This window comes from Lontra canadensis, unplaced genomic scaffold, assembly GCF_010015895.1.
Source record: "Lontra canadensis isolate GAN:19392208 unplaced genomic scaffold, GSC_riverotter_1.0 scaffold14, whole genome shotgun sequence".
NCBI classification, from domain to species: domain Eukaryota; kingdom Metazoa; phylum Chordata; class Mammalia; order Carnivora; family Mustelidae; genus Lontra; species Lontra canadensis.
The window spans coordinates 3,089,462-3,108,530 of NW_022631008.1; the positions used below are offsets into that span (position 1 = coordinate 3,089,462).

At 44.1% G+C, this 19,069-nt stretch overlaps 1 protein-coding gene across 2 annotated transcripts in view; it reads left to right on the forward strand.

Annotated features, from left to right (window-relative positions):
* Nucleotides 1–244: 244 nt before the first annotated feature.
* Nucleotides 245–19,069, forward strand: part of MRAP2 (melanocortin 2 receptor accessory protein 2) — a 48,890-nt gene continuing 30,065 nt past the window's right edge. Inside the window, exon 1 of one of the 2 annotated variants that reach the window (XM_032858363.1) lies at nt 245–353. The gene's annotated coding sequence lies outside the window, so the exon portion shown is untranslated. The remainder of the gene's footprint in view (nt 354–19,069) is intronic. The other variant, XM_032858364.1, reaches the window with a different exon arrangement.

Genomic DNA, 19,069 nt, shown 5'->3' on the forward strand with positions numbered 1-19,069 from the left:
TAGTCAGAACTGGTCTGAGGGACCCACTGCAGAGCTGGGGAGGGTCAAGTATTCTCTGATTTCTTTTCTTTCTCCCCTGCGGAAAGCTCTTACCCAGATAGCAAGGGGGTAGTGTGAGCTGGGCAGGGCTGGGCAAAGCTCGCCTCCTCTTGGCCTGGCCGCCCCGGGCTCTGGAGGCGGCCCCCCGCGCCCCTTGCCGCCGGGGCTGCAGGTCGGGAGCGCGCGTCCCCGCCGCACCGCCGCGCCAGGAGCGACACGCCGAGGCCCAGGGCGCCGGAGGAGGTGGAGGCAGTGGCGACGCTCACGCACCTCGGAGGAGCGGTGTCCGCGGGCCGGGGAGCGCCAGCCGGTAACCGCGGGCGGGACTGGGCGCCCGGGGCCATGCCGAGCCGCGGCACGATGTCGGGAGGCTGGGGAGAAGGCAGTCGGGCTCATCGGGGTTGGCGGTGGTTTTTCAGTTGGGGGTGGGGTGAGGGGTGTTTGGGAGGGTGGGAGCGGGAATGGGCTAACTGGGGCTTGAGCGTGCCGGGGAGAAAAGTGAGACCCCGTGGAGCGCACCCAAGTTGAAGACCTTGCTCGAAGCCCACGGACATGAGTGGCCCGCTGGAAGCCTTCCGGAAAGGCTGGAGGCGGTGGAGCTCGGGGCTCAGGGCTTGGGCGGGTTTCCTCCTTTGCGTTGGGAGGGCCGTGGAACACCTCCTCCCGCCCATGAGAAAACTTTCCGAGTCCGGGTCCTGGCCTGCCTGGCACCGCTGTGCCCTACAACGGAGAGCCCTTCTGGGCGCCAGGACCCGCGAATCCAGGGAAAATTCGCGGTTTGCTGGCCCGCGGTGCACGCCCCCAGCAGTGGGCAGGGTTCCGGAATCAACCCTGTCTCGACAGTTAATTCATTTCTTTAGCGCTAGGGAGCCTGCCCGCAGGTCATTTTACTGATTAGAGGGAAAGAGCGGTTTCGTTTTTCTTCCCTTTCCATTCTTTCTGCATAATTAACTGAGGAAGACGAAGATTGCCTCATTAGAAACTTGTTTTGAGGCTTTGTGGTTCCTGGAGCAGTTCAGACGACAGGACGAATCCCGGCTATTTCCCAGGATTTAATCTCATGACAAAAGAAAGCATCGTATGGTGTCCTGAAAGCAAAGGGAGCTTGGGGGGTAATTGTCCATGCTACTCCAGGAAAAACAAGGGAACTTCCCTCTATAAATCCTCATGAATTACCCCCAAAGGTTAAGTGGTAGTATTGCCAGTTTGCACATGAAAAAAAATTAGGTTGAGATATGAGAGAAGTTTTTCTACTGAATCCCCTGGTCAAGAGTGGGGAGTAGTGGGTCTGGAAACTAGAACCCTGAGGCCAGTGTCCCTTAGGTACACCTGGAGTGCATTGCCAAGAATGCAGGCAGGAAAGTGGCCTGGGGCTGCTACAGGTAAGGTCCAGAACAGAGAGGCTACTGTGAACTGGGGTGCCCACATCAAGGAGTCAGGCTCTGATCAGGATGATCTGCAGTGTTTACGGAAGATGGTATCAGTTGGTTTAGGAGAAGGCAGAATTGCTCCCAGTTTATTTCTTCCTGGGAGCAAAGAAATAAGAGCCCCTTTAGAGGTCTTGAAACCCAAGACTGGGCTGGATAACTCAAGGCCCAAATAACAGGGATCCTAGAGCAGTGAGAAGTGTTCACAGTCACCTCGCAGCAGGCTTGATAGAGGAGCACTGGACCTGACTTTTCCAGAGAGGGAAACATTGAAACCTGGCAACATTCCAGAGTAGATTTTTAAAGGAGAAAGCTACCACCTAGGAAAGGATTCGCAAAGACAGTTTATGCCAAACTAACTTCTTTCTCTTATCTAGCAACTTACCCGGTTTTTGGTTTGGGGTAAGCCCTGTCATTGTTTTTCAAATGTGGATTATGACTTGTTAGGGTAATATGAGTGTAGTGAGTTATACCAGCATTTTTTACAACATGAAATTAAATAGAAAAGAGGAGAAAACATCAGAGTGCATTGTATATGCAAGGAAAGTATTGTTTTGTGAAATGTGAGTGTGTTTTGTTCTGTGTTGTTTATCCTGCTGCCTCTGTTAGGGTGTACACACCTCTTCCTGGCTGCCCGCATTGATCCTTCTAGGCTAACCCCACTCTGCTCGCAGTGGGGGTGACCTTTTACTGTGCAAATTATATCATCTGCGCATTCTAGAAAATGTAGGCTTCCTCCTCCCTACTTCTCTAGGCCTGATATTTTGCCAGTCACAATTCCTCTGAATCCTTTATTTTTAACCTTTTATTTATTTTTTAAAGTTTTTATTTTAATTCCAGTTAGTTAGCATACAGTGTAATATTAGTTTCAAGTGTATAATATGGTGATTCTGCAATTCCATACAACTGTTTGGTGCTCATCACAAGTGCCCTCCTTAATCCTCATCACCTATTTCATCCATGCCCCCAACCCCTCCCCTCTGGTAACCACCCTTTGTTCTCTATAGCCAAGAGTCTCTTTCTTGGTTTGCCTCTCTCTTTCCTGCCCCAACCCCTTGCTCATTTGTTTCTTAAATTCCACATATGAGTTAAAGCATATGGTATTTATCTTTCTCTGCTGACTTATTTTGCTTAGCATAATACTCTCTAGTTCTATTCACGTCGTTGCAAATGACAAGATTTCATTCCTTTTTTTTTTTTTTTTTAAAGATTCTTATTTATTTGAGAGAAAGAAGGCACAAGCGGGGCGGGGGGAGGGCAGAGGGAGAAGTTAGGCTCCTCCCTGAGCAGGCAGCCTGAATCCGGACTAGATCCCAGGGCCACCTGAGCTGAAGGAAACACTTAACCAACTGAGCCACCCAGGCTCCCCAAGATTTCATTCTTTTTTTGTGGCTGAGTAATATTCCATTGTATATATACACCACTTCTTCTGTTCGTCAGTGGGTGTGGACATTTGGGCTCTTTCCATAATTCGGCTATTGTTGATAATGCCACTATAAATATCGGGGTGTATGTACCCCTCTGAAATAATGTTTTTGCATTCTTTGGGTAAATACCGACTAGTGTGATTACTAGATTTTAGTAGAATCTATTTTCAACTTTCTGAGGAACCTCCATACTGTTTTTCTGAGTAACTGCACCAGTTTGCATTCCCACCAGCAGTGTAACAGGGTTCCCCTTTCTCTATATCCTCACCAACACCTGTTTTGTTTCTTGTGTTGTTGATTTTTGCAATTCTGACAGGTGTTAAGTGGTATTTCATTGTCATTTTGATTTGCATTTCCCTGATGAGGAGTGATGTGGAGCATCTCCTCCTCATGTGTTTGTGGGCCATCTTGTATGTCTTCTTTGGAAAAATGTCTATTCACGTCTTCTGGCCATTTTTATTTTTATTTTTTATTTTTATTTTTATTTTTTTTTAAAGATTTTTATTTTATTTATTTGAGAGAGAGACAGTGAGAGAGAGCATGAGTGAGGAGAAGGTCAGAGAGAGAAGCAGACTCCCCACGGAGCCGGGAGCCCGATGCGGGACTCGATCCCGGAACTCCAGGATCATGACCTGAGCCGAAGGCAGTCGTCCAACCAACTGAGCCACCCAGGCGTCCCTTCTGGCCATTTTTAAATTAGATTATTTGTTCTTTGGGTATTGAGTTATAGAAGAAGTTCTTCATATATTTTAGATAATAACCCGTTATCAGATATGTCATTTGCAAATATCTTCTGCCATTCCATAGGCTGCCTTTTAGCTTTGCTGATTGTTTTCTTCCCTGTGCAGAAGCTTTTTATTCTGACGTAGTCCCAATAGTTTGTTTTTGCTTTTGTTTCTCTTGCTTCAGGCTGCTGACTTATTTTCGCTTAGCATAATACTCTCTAGTTCTAGCCAGTGTCTGAGAAATGACTGCCTGTGCTACCTTCAAGGATTTTTATGTTTTTAGGTCTCACATTTAGGTCTTTAATCCATTTTGCTTTTGTTTTTGTACAGGGTGAAAGAGAATGGTCCAGTTTCATTGTTATGCATGTGGCTGTCCAGTTTTCCCAGCACAGTTTGTTGAAGAGACTGTCTTTTTGCCATTGAATATTCTTTCTTGCTTTGTCAAGGATTAGTTGACCATAGAGCTGCGGATCCATTTCTAGGTTCTCTCTTCTGTTCCAATGATCTATGTGTCTGTTTTTGTGCTGGTACCATACTGTCTTGATGATGACAGCTTTGTAATAAAGCTTGAAGTCCAGAACTGTGATGCCTCCAGATTTGCCTTTCTTTTTCAAGATTGCTTTGCTATTCAGGGTCTTTTGTGGTTGTGTACAAATTTTAGGATTGTTCTAGCTCTGAAAAATGCTGTTGGTATTTTGATAGGAACTGCATTAAATGTGTAGATTGCTTTGGGCAGTAGAGATATTTTAACAATAATTGTTCCTCCAATCCATGAGCATTGGAAGTCTTTCTATTTCTTTGAGTCATTTTTTATCTCTTTCATCAGTGTTTTGTAGTTTTCAGAGTACAGATCTTTTACCACTTTGGTTAGATTTATTCCTAGACCATACCATTCCTGGCTATCTCTTTACTTTTATTGCAGTTGTAAATGGGATTGTTTTCTTAATTTCTCCTTCTGCTGCTTCATTATTAGTGTATAGAAATGCAACAGATTTCTGTACGTTGATTTTGTATCATATGACTTCACTGAATTCATCAGTTCTAATAGTTTTTTGGTAGAATCAGATTTTCTATTTGGACTATCATGTCATCTATGAGGAGTGAAATTTTAACTTCTTCCTTGCCAGTTAGAATACCCTTTAATTTCTTTTTGTTGTCTTATTGCTATGGAGAGGACTTCCAGAACTATGTTGAGTAAAAGTGATGAGTGGACACCGCTGCTGTGTTCCTGATCATAGAGGAAAGCTCTCACTCTTTCCCCATTTAGGATGATATTAGCTGTGGGCTTTTCCATATATGGCCTTTATTATGTTGAGGTGTGTTCTTTCTAAATCTACTTTGTTGAGGGTTTTTATCACGAATGAATGTTGTACTTTGTCAGATGTTTTCTCTGCATCTATTGAAATGATCACATGATTCTTATCCTTTCTTTTATTAATGTGATGAGTCATGTTGATTGATTTGTATAAATTGAACCACCCTTGCAGGCCAAGAATAAATCCTACTTGATTATGTTTCATTTTTTTAAATGTCTCATTAGATTTGGTCTGCTAAGTATTTTGTTGAAGATTTTTGCATCTATGATCATCAGAAATATTGGCCTATAGTTCTCTTTTTTTTGTGGTGTCTTTATCTGGTTTTGGTATCAGGAGAATGCTGACCTCATAGAATGAATTGGAAGTTTTCCTTCCATTTCTATTTTCTGGAATAGTTTGAGAAGAATAGGTATTAACTCTTCTTTAAGTGTTTGATAGAATTCACATGTGAAGCCATCTGGCCCTAGACTTTTGTTTGTTGGGAGTTTTTTGGCTACTGATTCAATTTTGCTGGTTATCAGTCTGTTCAAGTTTTCTTTTTCTTTTTCTTTTCCTTTTCTTCCTTTTTCTTTTTCTTCCTTTTTTGGTTTCAATTTACACAAATCAATTAACATGACTCATCACATTAATAAAAGAAAGGAACTTGTCCATTTCTTCTAGGTTGTCTAATTTGTTGGCATATAGTTCTTCATAGTATTCTCATAATTGTTTATATTTCTGTGGTGTTGGTTATTTCTCCTCTCATTGTAATTTTATTTATTTGAGTTTTTTCTTTTTTTCCTGCATAATCTAGCTAGAGGTTTATTAATTTGTTGTTTTTTTTTTTCAAAGAACCAGCTCGTGGTTTCATTGATTTGTTCTATTTGTCTTTTTAGTTTCTATATCCTTTATTTTTGCTATAACCTTTATTATTTCCTTCTTTTTGCTGGCTTTCAGCTTCATTTTTTTGTTCTTTTTCTAGCTCCTGTAGTTGTAAGTTTCAATTTTTATTTGAGATTTTTCTTGCTTCATAAGGTAGACCTGTTTTGCTATAAACTTCCCTCCTAGGATGGCTTTTGCTGCATCCCAAAGGTTTTGAACCATTGTGTTTTCATTTTCATTTATTTCCATATAGTTTTTAAAATCTCTTCTTTTATGTCCTGGTTTGACCCATTCATTATTTAGTAGCATGTTATTTAACCTCCATGTGTTTGTGGTCTTTCCAGATATTTTTTCTCGTGGTTGACTTCAAGTTTCATAGTGCTGTGGTCAGAAAAGGTGCATGGTATGACTTCCATCTCCTTTTATTTGTTGATTCTGATTTTGTAAACTAATATGTGATCTCTTCTGGAGAATGCTTATTCTTGACCTTCTAATGTCTTCAGTGTGATAATGACTTGGCTAAGTGCTTCCTAGTGCACAGTGTCCTTTACTTCTCACAGCTAGGTTGCTATTACTATTTTACATTTTACAAACAGGGCTTCCCAAAGCTAGGGACATACAGATAATTCAGTCACTGGTCCCAAACCTGGGTTGCACTGACAAGAACAGACTTTTTTTTTTTTTTTTAAGATTTAATTTATTTATTTGAGAGAAAGAGAGAGACAGTGAGAGAGGGAACACAAGCAGGGGGAGTGGTAGACACAGAAGCAGTCTTCCTGCCCATCAGGGAACCAGATGGGGCTTGATGTCAGGACCCTGGGATTATGACTTGAGCCAAAGGCAGAGGCTTAATGACTGAACCACCCAGGCAGCCCAAGGACAGACCTTTTTTTTATAGACATTTGTATGGAGCTTATTATGTGCCAAGCACAGGTCTGAGTGTTTCACAATTTTATCTCAATCCCTGTATCAACCCCATGAAGTAGGGGAAACAATTATCAGCATTCTCATTACAGATAAGGAGGCTGAAGCACAGAAGGATTAAGTAATTTGCCTAAGATTACATAGCCAGTAAATAGTAGAGAGGGGATTAGAACCTGGGCCCTTAACCACTACCATCTAACCCAACCTAAGGCGACTGGGTCAAGGGAGCCCAGAGTCCCTCCACATGTTGTCCCCTTCTGGTGGCCCCTTAATAGAGGACAGAAACTGACTTTGCAGCATCCAGAGGAAGGTGACCTGGATGATGAGGATCTGAAGACTAGGCCATATAAGGAACAGTGAGTGTTTAACCTGCCAGAGAGAGGAGCCTTGGCTGGTTATAAGGCCAGTCCTCAGATATCTGAGGAAGAGGAAGTAGGTATGTTCCCAGTATCAGATCAAGCCAGTATTGGGTGATCTTGTGTTAGGACTGGGAGAGGATTCTCCACCAGTGACTGGAGTGTTGACTTTTATATCTCTGAATGCCCCTTTCAGTGTTTATATTCCTCAGTTTTATTAGCTATATAACAGTAAAATGAACTTTGAGATAATTGGAAATTACTAGTCCATCCTAAACACTTTTACGTGTGTGGATGTAAATAGGATACTGACTTTAAATTTAAGTTAAATTTAAATTTAAGGATGTAAATAGGATACTGAATTTAAGTGTGACTGAGCCATACATTAAAGTTATGTGAAATTCCAAAGGAAAGTGCTAGACCACCAAGTAGAAACTTTAATGTAGATATTTGAGAATTTTCCTAATAACTCACAAACCCCACTGACCACTTCAGGAATATGAGGATTAAGAGAGGGGGCTGTGTTAAAAGAGATTTATTCAGAAAGTTCATTTCTTTCATCCCAAACCTAGTGAGGGGGCCTTTTGAGAAACCACTAGTTCAACTGTGCATGTGTTTCCTGCATTTGGTGCTCATATGGTAGCCTGGGTCGTAGGATCACCAGCCTTCTCAGAGTTTGTTAGGGCAAAAGATGCCAGAGGATTTCCTGGGGACCAGGTAGGACCATGTGGGAAAGAGGCCTGGCCTGGAGACACTGTAAATTCAGCCTAGATTTCCAGCAGCTAGAGTTTCCAGAAATCCAGAGGCTGAGGTCAGAGTAGGCAGGCAGCTGAAGGAAAATGAGTATCATGAAAACTCCCATAAATAGAGTGTGTGAAGACAGTTAACACAGTCCTGTCCTCCTTCTTTGATCTTGTTGGGGTGAGAAACTGGCCAGCAGTTGGACATAAAGTAGAGAAAAAGAAAAGAGGTGATGCTTCCACCAATTTCTACAGGAGAGCAGCATGTAAAAGGACCTAGCTGCACAGACCAGGACATTTAATGTTATAACCTGGTTGGAGTTTCTTTAATTTCCAGGCTGCACATTAGAATTCTTTTGGGACTTTAAAGTGGTTGCTTGAGCAGCAAAGTCATGGGATCTACCCAAGTGTTTGTCTGAGGACAGGGAGGATGTATCCACTGAATCCATTTAAAGGGCGATGGGAGACAAGAATAAAATGGACATTTGATCAGGTTCCACAGTTGTGCCCACTCAGAGTATGGACTGTATATGCTTGGGTTGGAATAGTAAAGAATAATGGTCTGTTTCCTTGAGGTTGCATGGACTTCAGACTTGGAAGTGGGAGCATTTAGGAAAGGAAAGAAAATGTTTACTTGCCCAGAGTGCAAGGGAGTCAGGCTTCAGAAGATTGGCTCATCAGATAAAAACAATAAATACTTGAAAGAAAATACCTCATAAGATTATCAGAGTTCTCAAGTGTCCATTAGTCTATTTTTCATGGTTGAAGGCAACTTTCACACATGATCTTTGTATTCTCTGAAGTCATGACTTATCTTCAGACATTCCATAGCAAACAATCAGGAAAAAAATAGTTTTTTTCTTGGGGAGTCCAGGCTTATGGGACACATTCAAGGTTTTATTACTTTGGGGGACCAGCTTTCAGACAGGATGGTCGTGTTATTTTTGGCTTATATCAGGGTACAAAGTGATTTTTCTTCTTGACTGGAGAATAAGAGATGCTTAGTCCCATTAGAAAGAGAGGAAAGTATGCATTTTGGCTTCTCCTTCCTTGCAAATGTGATTCTTCTATCTGTTATGGTGTTGCCAAGAGGTGAAATAAAAAAGCAGAAGTTGAGCATCTTTTTATGAAATGCTGAAATTATGGATGTTAAAGTCTGGGTTGAATTGTTGCTTGAGTCTCTGTTACCAAGATCTATGTGATGTTCATCTGACTAGAGAACATTAGCCAATTTCATAACCCTTCAACTGAAAATAATTTATAAGCTTCAAATAATTATTCTCCTCGAAGATGTCTGTGTTTCTCATGTCCTCAGTAACAGCAAAAACAACAATTAAAGGCAAAGGTGGGGTAGGGCTGAGGGAGTTGCTTCCTACGGGTCAGCTCTACAGTTGCCTAGTTGGTCAAGAAAGAGAACTTGGAGAAAAGTGAGGGTATGTGGGTGTATATAGCACCCATTTTTCTGTAAACCTTTGTGCAGATTTCCCCCCAAATATAATTCTCTTGTGTGGATCAAGAAGAAGAAGAAGAAACAACAGATGAGGATCTGAAGATTTGGAAATTTTATCACGTAAATCGATACATATTCCTACCAGTGCTCCCCTAAAATCTCCATTAAATTACCTCAACAGGAGGGGTGCCTGGGTGACTCAGTGATTAAGCATCTGTCTTCAGCTCAGGTCATGATCCCAGGGTCCTGGGGTCCAGCTCCCTGCTCAGCAGGAAGCCTGCTTCTCCTACTCCCCCTGCTTGTGTTCCCTCTCTTGCTGTCTCTCTCTCTGTCAAATAAATAAATAAAATCTTTAAAAAAAAATTACCTCAACTGGAGAGTATGGTTAACCCATATTTCTGGGAGAAGCAGAGGCCAAGGCTGCCAGAAGCAAGTCTGTGTTTATCTTGCACGTTCATTTGATATTTGCAGTTTACTCTATAATATCTCTGAACTTAATATTAAAAAAAAATCATCTTAATATTAAAAAAAAAAAATCATCTTTCAAGTTCTCTTCCAAACTGATGCTCCAGGAGGATGAGCCAGGTATGTCCCAGGACTTGAGGGGCTGACATCCCCAGCATCTCTAGGCAGCCAGAGTGGGGAACCCTGACCCTCTGGCTCTCTCCTGACCGGCCCCTCCCTGCGGAGGAGGAGGCCTGGGGAGCCTGGAGCCTGGCTGGCCTTGCTCTACCAGACTGTAATTTGTTTATCATCAGGGATGGCAGGAGGTTGGCAGTGGGTGGGGCAGGTGGAGAAACTAGAAAAGACGCACCGCTGAGTGTCAGAATCCCAGACTGAGGAGAAGACAGTCATTAGCAAATGTAGCTTTCCTATGGCCCTGTCTGGGGGCCTTAAATAAACACTGCTTTAGTCTACATTTCTTTTTCTGTGGAACAGAGATTGAAATACCTGGTCCTTCTCTTTTGGCTTGTGTTGTTAGAAGAATGATTCAGCTCAGGGCTGTAAAGAACAGTGTGTGCTGTTTGGAGACAGAGAGCATGAGCAATAAATGCAAAGTCGGTTTGTGTGCCAGATCACCCTCAAAGTGATTTACGATATGGCCAGTCTCATTCTGCTTAGCCCTATGATGCCAAGTGTTCCCAAAACTCCACTAATTAAAATGGAGAGGGGTTTGTTTCCCTACCATGGTTAACATGGTGATTCACTTGGCTGTGATGTTTTATAATAGCAGCTCTATAAATCAGCATGAGAGTTCAGTGAGAGGCAAAGTCTGATCCTGAGGGAGACTGATTTATACTGTCCTTATTAAAGTGAGAGATGCGGGTAATCCATGTGATGGGATTTGAAGGAAGGGGCACGGTCCTCTTGGGCTTGGGCAGGACTGGGGGCGGGAGGAAGTGGTGGCTGAACTCTGTTTTCAGAGGTTGGCGGGAATCCCAGGTAGGGGTAGATGGCAGTCCAGGCTTTCAGGTGGAATAGAGTGGGCAAAGGCTCAGAGGACTGACTGTCTTTGAGCCCTCCTCCACCTGACTCCTGTGCTATCAGGGGCCTCCCTGTCATGCTGAGCTGTTCACCCGTTGTCTACCTGTGTCATCAGGCTTCTGTGTTGCACCTTAACCTCTACATGCGTGGATCTGAAGGGGTGACATTCAACAGAGGAGAGTTTAGTTTTGAAAATCAGCCCAGATTCTTTGAGGGCACAGGCTTTGACTTTCAAAGTCGCCTACATCTTTCATCGTTGAGCTCATTGTGTTTAAAATACCCTCATTGGTCTGAATTGACCCATACTAATTTTACCATGTACAAGACTCGTGCTCTTTCTCCTTGAAGGACATGCTGATGGGAATGTCATAAATGTATTTGGTGAAGATGGCTTGTAGTGGGATGGAGTTATGACATTTTGAAAATGGTTTTCTTTCTAGAAATATATTTGTTGTTTAGTTGTAGTAGAAGTGGTTGATATTATGTAAGTCATTTTTAATGGACTTTCTAGGACAGTGTATCTAATTAATGAAAGCTGTATTAGTTCGCTAGGGCTGTCATAACAAAATACCAAAGACTGAGTGGCTGAAATGACAGAAATTTATTTGCTTACAGTTCTGGAGACTGGAAGTCCAGGGGTGGTTTTCTCTGTGGACTAGGAGAAGGATATGTTTTAGACCTTTTCCCTTGGAGGTGGCCATCTTCTTGCTGCTTCCTTCACATGGTTGTCCCTCTGTGCCCAGGTGTCTTGGTGTCTCTCTGTGTGTCCTTATCACTTCTTGTAAGAACCCCAGTCAGACTGGATTAGGACCCACCCTAATGGCTTCATTTGAACCTACTTTTTTAAAGACCCTGTTTTCAACTAGGGCCACATTCTGAGGTATGGGGGGTAGGGCTACAACATGCAAATTTTAGGGGGACACAGTTCAGCCTGTGACAGCACATATCCATGTTGCACTGTATATACACACACTCATGTACACACACACACACACACACACACGGTTTTTACAAATAGACACACATCATTGACTTTGTGTTGCAAATGGAAAGCAACTTGGTGTTAAGTTATAGAATCATAGCTTCTGTAGAAAAAAAATCTCACCGTGTCTCTTTCAGTCCTTTCCTTTGCTTTCAGAACGAATGAATATGTAAGCCGTTTCAGGCAGGTGTCACATGAACACACTGGACAGAGGTGGTGTAATGCCCACCCATGAAAACATATCTGCTTGCTATGACAATGTTGGTCAGACTGCCAGCCTTCCTTTCTCACAGAGGGCTACCTTTCCTGTGAGATTCTTTCTTCCCTTGGAAGGTGCCTCAAATGACCTTTTGTTTCTAGGATGCTAATTGTTAATAATAGCTATTTTCAAAAATTTCCTTATTTGGTAAAATAAAAATGTCGGCAGTCCTGTTTCCCAGGTCCATGAATTCTGGCTGGTCTCAGTTAATATTCCTCAGAGACTAGAGCTAGTGTTAGGAGGGTACTTCTTTGTGGTTCTCTTCGTGGCTTTATTTAAAAAATATATATATATTTATTCATTTGAGAGAGGGAGAGAGCGTCTGGGTGTGAGCTGGGGGGAAAGGCAGAGGCAAAGGGAGAGAATCAGAGCAGAGGCCTCACTGAGTGTGGAGCGCATGAGGGGGCTTGAACTCACATTCCTGAGGTTAGGACCTGAGCCAAAATCAAGAGCCAGCTGCTTAACCGACTGAGCCACCCAGGCACCCTCTCTTTGTAACTTTAAATGCGAAAAATGCTCTGGAAGCTCTGGAGTGGTAACTTATATTGTCCTTCTGCTGAAATGAGGTTGGCTAATGACAGGAACAGCAGAAGGTGAAAGGGGTCTGGGGGAGAGGGTGGGAAGCAGTCAGTGCATTTCTGGGACTGGTGGAGGGAAGCACCGGTTTTCTTGCAGCTGCCCAGGGCTCTCTCAGGCAGGGAGAAGGAGGATCCCCATAGCCCAGACAGAATGTTCCTTTTACATGGAAAGGAGTCTCACTGCAGGGTCTCTTGAGAAGAGCAGAGCTGAATATAACTTGAAGGTCAGCCACAGAGGAAGGACTTGCCAGGCAGGGGTGCCTGCATGTCCCCAAGGGAGGGTCTTTTGTTCTGGGGAGCTCTCACTTACACTTCCCTCAAGTACCCTGGGTGGGAAGTGCTGATTTCTTATTATTTTCTAATTAAGAAAGGTTTTAGAACTTTTAAAAAATTTTGGTAAAATGTATATAACGTAACACTCACGTTGTTGTGCAACCATCACCACAATCTGTCCCCAGAACATTTTCATTGTCCCAAGCTGAAACTCTGTGTCCCCTCAACCGAAAACTTCCCATTCCCTGCTTCTCCCAACCCTCGGCAGCCACCGTTCTACCTTCTGTCTCTGTGGATGCGAGGACTCTAGGCGCCTCACAAAAGGGCGGTCGCGCAGTATCTGTTGTGCGTCTGGCTTATTTCCCGCAGTGCCATGTTTTGGAGTTCATCTATGTCATAGCCGGTGTTGGAATTTCTTTTTTAGGCTCAATACTATTCAACTCTGTGTACATACTGTATTCTGTTTATCCATTCACCTGCTGCTCTGTATTTGGATGGCTTCTAGCTTCCAGCTGTCGGGAGTAATGTTGTCATGGACCTCGGTGTACAGATACTTGCTGGAGTCTTGGCTTTCGATCCTTTGGGGGAATATTCCCAGAGGCAGAATTGCTGGATTGTGAGGTTTTCCATGTTGAAACTTGGGGGGGAGCTGCTCTACAGCCGTTGGTAGCTGCTGCACCACTTTACATACACACCAGCGACACACGAGGGTGCCAGTTTCTCTACATCCTTGCTAACACATACCCACCAGCGACACACGAGGGTGCCAGTTTCTCTACATCCTTGCTAACACTTATTTTCGGGTTTTGTTTTTGGTTTTGGTTTTTTTACATAACAGCCGTCCTCCTAGGTTTGAAGCGATATCCCATGGTGAAGCCCTGCCTTTGGATAGTTGGATTTTTGACTCAACTCCAGTACTTTTAAACATACTTCTTCTGAAGGCTCTGGAATAGAGCAAAAATAAATAGAGGGTATCGGGGGCCCAGCAAACCTTACGGTGATAGAGTGGTCAACTTGGGATTCCACAGATATGCTCAATATGCCTAGAATTTCTTGAAGTCCAGACCAAGGAAAGCAAGGTGTAGAAAGAGGTGGGAGTTAATGCCTTTCTGGGGTGGAGACCCCAACCCGCCACGGGAGTGTCCTCATTTTGTGGCTGCCATAGGGCATCTGTGTTGGGATATAGGACAAACATCGTGGCATCCTGTAGTGGGGTAGAGGAGTAGAGCCCTGTTTTATTACATGATGTAATTCCTTTGCCCTAATTCCACAGTCATCAATTAATTTTTGGATCTTAAGGTTTGCTTCCCAGATCATGGGAAGCATGTGCTCTGCTCTGGTCTCCTTGGCTATTTTATTCCTTATTGTAATTCACCAAATTGATGCTGTGGTTGAAAATCATTCTCCTACACTTGGTCAGGGTGACCCAGTTCATTGCCTTTCTTGCCCTTGGAGTACCGTGAAAACCCAGCTTCCTAAATCTTCAGAGCTGGGACTGAGGTGTGGTTGCCCAGGGCAGCGTGCCTGCCTTCCCTATGCCTGTCTCCCAGCCATGTCTCAGCTCTCTTTTTGGAAAATCTTTTTCAAATGGAGGCTTCCCAGCTTCTTCCTGGGGTGTTTTTTCCCCTCTGTGTGGGTGTGATGTTCTTCTCACTGCCCAACTGAGGTTTCTGTCAGAATGGGAGAACTCTGCTCTCAAGATTAGGGTGGGGTAAGAGAAGGAAAGAGGAGAATTCTGTGGCTTCTCCACAGAACGAGAAACTAAATCAGCAAGCATTTATTGCATTTCTGCTATGAGCCAGGCCTCGTGTGGGTTGCTGGAAATACAGTGGTGAGCAAAGCAGAAGGAGGCCATGCCGTGTTGGTGCTTATGGAAAGGTCGCCAGAAGGAAGAGACAGCCCCCAAAGGACTGGTCTGTGCAGTCCTAGCATCACCTGTACTATGATGTGATGCAAGGATCTGTTACCATCTCCAAAGACATCTCTAAAGGGCTCTGGGATAGTCATTATGTCCCAGCATCGAGTAGTTCATGCAGTAAGCATTTGCTGGACTGAACAGAATCAGGAAATGCTACTCTGTGGCTGCCCAGGGCATAAGTGGAGGATGTGGATTTGGGAGTCTAGACAACTGTCCTCTTTGAGGCACCAGCTGCTGGGAGAAGGATGCCCACTTGCCAATTAAGCATCTCTCCATTTCAGATGTTGACAGAATATTTATCTGTACAGAATATTAAGTCCTGTTTCTGGCTTCGGAAGTTGTTCTTTTATTGGCATTGATTCTGATTTTAAGACCGGCGTAGTCTTCAGTCTTGGGAACACTTGTGGTTCTGTTTTGCTTCTGGAAACGAGTTGCCGCTGTGTAGCAGGGATGTGGGGATAGAGAGGAAGAAGATGCATCTGAAATTTCTCTGCCAACTGTGAGTTGCCACATTTTTGAGATCTGCTTGGTAACTGCATACTTTCTAGGAAATACCCAGGAACAGCGTAAAACTTGATAGTGTAGAGAAATGGGGGAGTCTGTCTGTTGGAGAGGGGAAGAGGTGTGTGTGTGTGTGTGTGTGTGTGTGTGTGTGTGTGTGTATAAGTAATATCTCTAGGCTGAACTGAGTGGCCAGAGATGCAGACTTCAAAAGTAAGATTCATGCTTAAGTCACAAGATAGTAGTTAGGAGGAAAAGACTTCCAAGTCCCAGAAGCAAGACCTCTTCAATTGGAAGAAATAAAAATCCACACTCCGTGAAAGAAATTGCTGACTTAAAATGGGTTCACAGAAAAGGAATCTGCAAACATGAGACTTAAAATAACAAGTACAAGGAGAAGGCAGTGGCTCACACAGAACATATGAAAAGGAAAAGTACACTGGAGGGAAAATGTCTGCATTTTTTTTAAGCACTGCCCTGGGAGGAGACCGCAGGGGCTCTGATTTTAGAAGATGGAGTGTAATTCCTTGCTGGGATGTTGCCTTATGGAAATGCTTCAGGAATACCCAGGGGCTCTGGTCTGTCATGAGCCTGACTCATAGCTTGCGGACTCTCCTCTGATCTCTGTGTGGCCCTACCCCACTGAGATGCGGGGAGGCTGAGTACATCATTAGTTCTTCTCCTGGGGGGCCTGGTCACAACTCTGAGCAATAAGGGAACTACGCTTCTAAAGCTGCAATTCAGAACTTCTCATCTTGGGCTCCTTGGCCACCAGAATGCCGCCTAGCCAGGCTTTATGTTTGGTTTCTCAAATGCCTTTGCTTGGAGAGAGAAAGGGTGATGGGTTTACAAGACTGACTTCTCTGGGTTTTGCTGGGGACAGTTGTTCCTAGGAATAGGAGAAAGAAAGAGATAAGTACATGTAACTAATGAGAACTTTATGGCCCAGTCCAGAACAGAGATTGGCATGCTGGCTAGTATGCTAACTGGAATTTGGGGACTAAGGGGAAAGAAGATAGTGTGCGCTGCGGAATTTTTATCTCAAAACTGAGTGGGTCATTCAGTCTTCCTCTGTACCTACAGGTTACTATGGGGCTTTGGGTCAGTGACCTTGGCCAACAGCTTCTCGGAGTGCTTTTTCTGGCTGTGTTGTTAGCTGTGTGTGTGCATGCGTGTCCGTGTATTCATTTTTTAAGGTTTATAGGTATCTTTAGGGCTCTCTCCTTAATGTTCTAGTCCAAACATTGACCAAACTGGTGGTCACTGGGAAAGCACATCTGCTGATGTTTACACCTTAGCATGGAAATCGAGGTCTAACTTCAAGGAAATAACACCCTGGGCACGTGTATGCATCATGGCCCTCAAAGGATGGCCATGAAGAGCCTTTATTCACTCCAGAGAAGCGTCCATGACCACATGCGTCTTCCCAGTTTGAAGGAGGTAGAGAGAATGGCTTGACCTGTCTTTAAGAAGAACAGAGCATGCCCAGGAGTGGTGTGGGAAGCTGGGTAGGAGGAAGAAAGATGGGGTGATTGGAAGGAATGAGCGTTGGGAATGTGTCCTGGGGAAGGGGGACATTTACACAGCCTTAAGACATGTCTGGGGCTGCTAACCTTGCATTCTCACTCTGGGTTTGAGGTCTTTCTCCCTCCTCCAATCCTAGACATTGGCCTCCACTGCCACGTGCATACCTGAAGAAGGTACACTTCCTTTCCCGGTGTGGTTTTTGAGGTTCAGTTGTGATTTTTCATTGTTGTGGCTGTGGGGAAGAGTGCTCTCAGCGGTTCGAAAGAGCAGTTAGCTCCGGGAAGCTTGCTTATGATGTATTTCCCCTGGAAGAGGTAGTTTTTCATGATGCTGATATTACGACGCAATCTGACATTGAGGAGATTTGGGGAGGGGTGCTGAGGAGTGGCAGAAGCACAGAAGGCAGCCGCTTGGCTGAACGCTGCGTTTCCTGTTTGCTGTGTTCAGGAGAGAGCAGCCGTCTGCTCTCAGCCCCCCAGTGAGTAAGCCCTGTGGTGCCAGACTGCCTCCCCCACAACAGGGCGTTATACCCCGACATCAGTCCCTCACTGTGGTGCAAATACCAGACTCTGGGGGCTGCTGCACAGATGTGCTGGCATTTCCCACAACAGGGAAACAGTGCCAGCTTCTGTCTGCAAAGCTCAGACAAGCAACTTGAGCCTTCATATAGGAGGCATACTACAAAATCCGGCCGGACGACAGCCTTCTGTTTATTTCCTGTCCTGGTGTATGTGGTGGCCCAAGCTAATCCGTTTGAGACTTGGATGAGAAACATTGCCTCATGGGCTTTTTCAAGCTAGAGGGGAGAGGGGAGAGAGAGGGGAGGCCAGAGACGCTGGTTCCCCCAATCTATCTTTGGGATTCGAGAACCTAGATGAAATAGAGAAAATAACCCCCCCACTCCACCTCCTGTTATCTAAAGGCAGCCAAAATGATGGCCGCTCAGGCAGAGGTTGTCTAACATTTCATTCAGCTTCCCTGGAGAACCTCTGCTAGTCTGGCTCTGTTCTTCAGTCCCTCTCGTGTCCAGGCATCTGCCAGCACTTTAACTCCTCTCTTAAAGGACCGACTTTCCACTTTTAAGATCTTTGCACATGTGACTTGCATAACCCTTTGCTCTCTAGCTGTTGCCAGATAGTACATGTAGATGAACAGGGATGGTGTAAGGGAGAGTAAAAAAAATAGTGGGTGAGGGGCTGAGATTTCTTTCCTTCCTTCATCTTTCCTTCTTTCCTCCTTCCTTCCTTCCTTTTCTTTTCTTTTTTTTTTTTTTTTAAGATTTTATTTACTTATTTGTCAGAGAGAGCACACAAGCAGGGGAGCAGCAGGCAGAGGGAGAAGCAGGCTCCTTGCTGAGCAGGGAACCCGATGTGGGACTCCATCCCAATACTCTGGAATCATGACCTGAGCCGAAGGCAGACACTTAACAACTGAGTCACCCAGGCCCCCTATAGGTTGAGATTTCTTAATCTCTGATGTTTTTTACAGACATAGTCTGTTTGCTAGTTCCTGGCCAGCCCTATGAGGGTGGCTGTAATGCTTCTTTTGACCTAAGAGAGTCGCAGGGAGACCTGCTGGGCTGGGCAAATGGGCCTGGGCAGCCACAGGTGGGGATGACCGTTAGGTACAGATGTGGAGAACAGATGACACAGAGATCGGAAAAGACTCCCATCTTTATTTCCTTCAGTGTTTTATGTCCTTTTTGCCATTTTTCTGTTATCTATTTCGATACTAGATGAAGTCTAGTGCCTCCCTCTGCTCTATTTGTTACACTGGCTTTAATACCTGATTTCCAATAAAAATGAGATGATCAAACCAGACTTCTTATTATTTTCCTTAAAAGCAGGAGAGATTATTACCATATTTTTGACTTGATGGAACAGCATAAATTCCGTGATGTACATATTTCTCACTAAAACTTTTAAAGCATCTAAATGAATGCCCCAGGAGTTATTTATTTATTTTTTTTTTACATGTTTGTTCATCTGTCACACAGATCAATGAACCCACATGGTGAGTTTGATAGGAATCGGCTGACAGGGGAGTTGGTGATGCTTGAAGAAGAGGCCTTGGCTTTTCCATCCCAGACTAGCATGTCTTACCTTAGACTAATAGTGCTGGTTGCTATGTATTGGTCTTAACTGGGTCCTGGCTACCCATACTTCACGTAACAGTGCATTTAATCTTTACGGCAACTCATGAAATAGATACTGTTATAATCTTCATTTTCCTGATAGGAAAATTAAAGCTTAGATCTTCTTTTTTCCCCCGCCATTGCCCT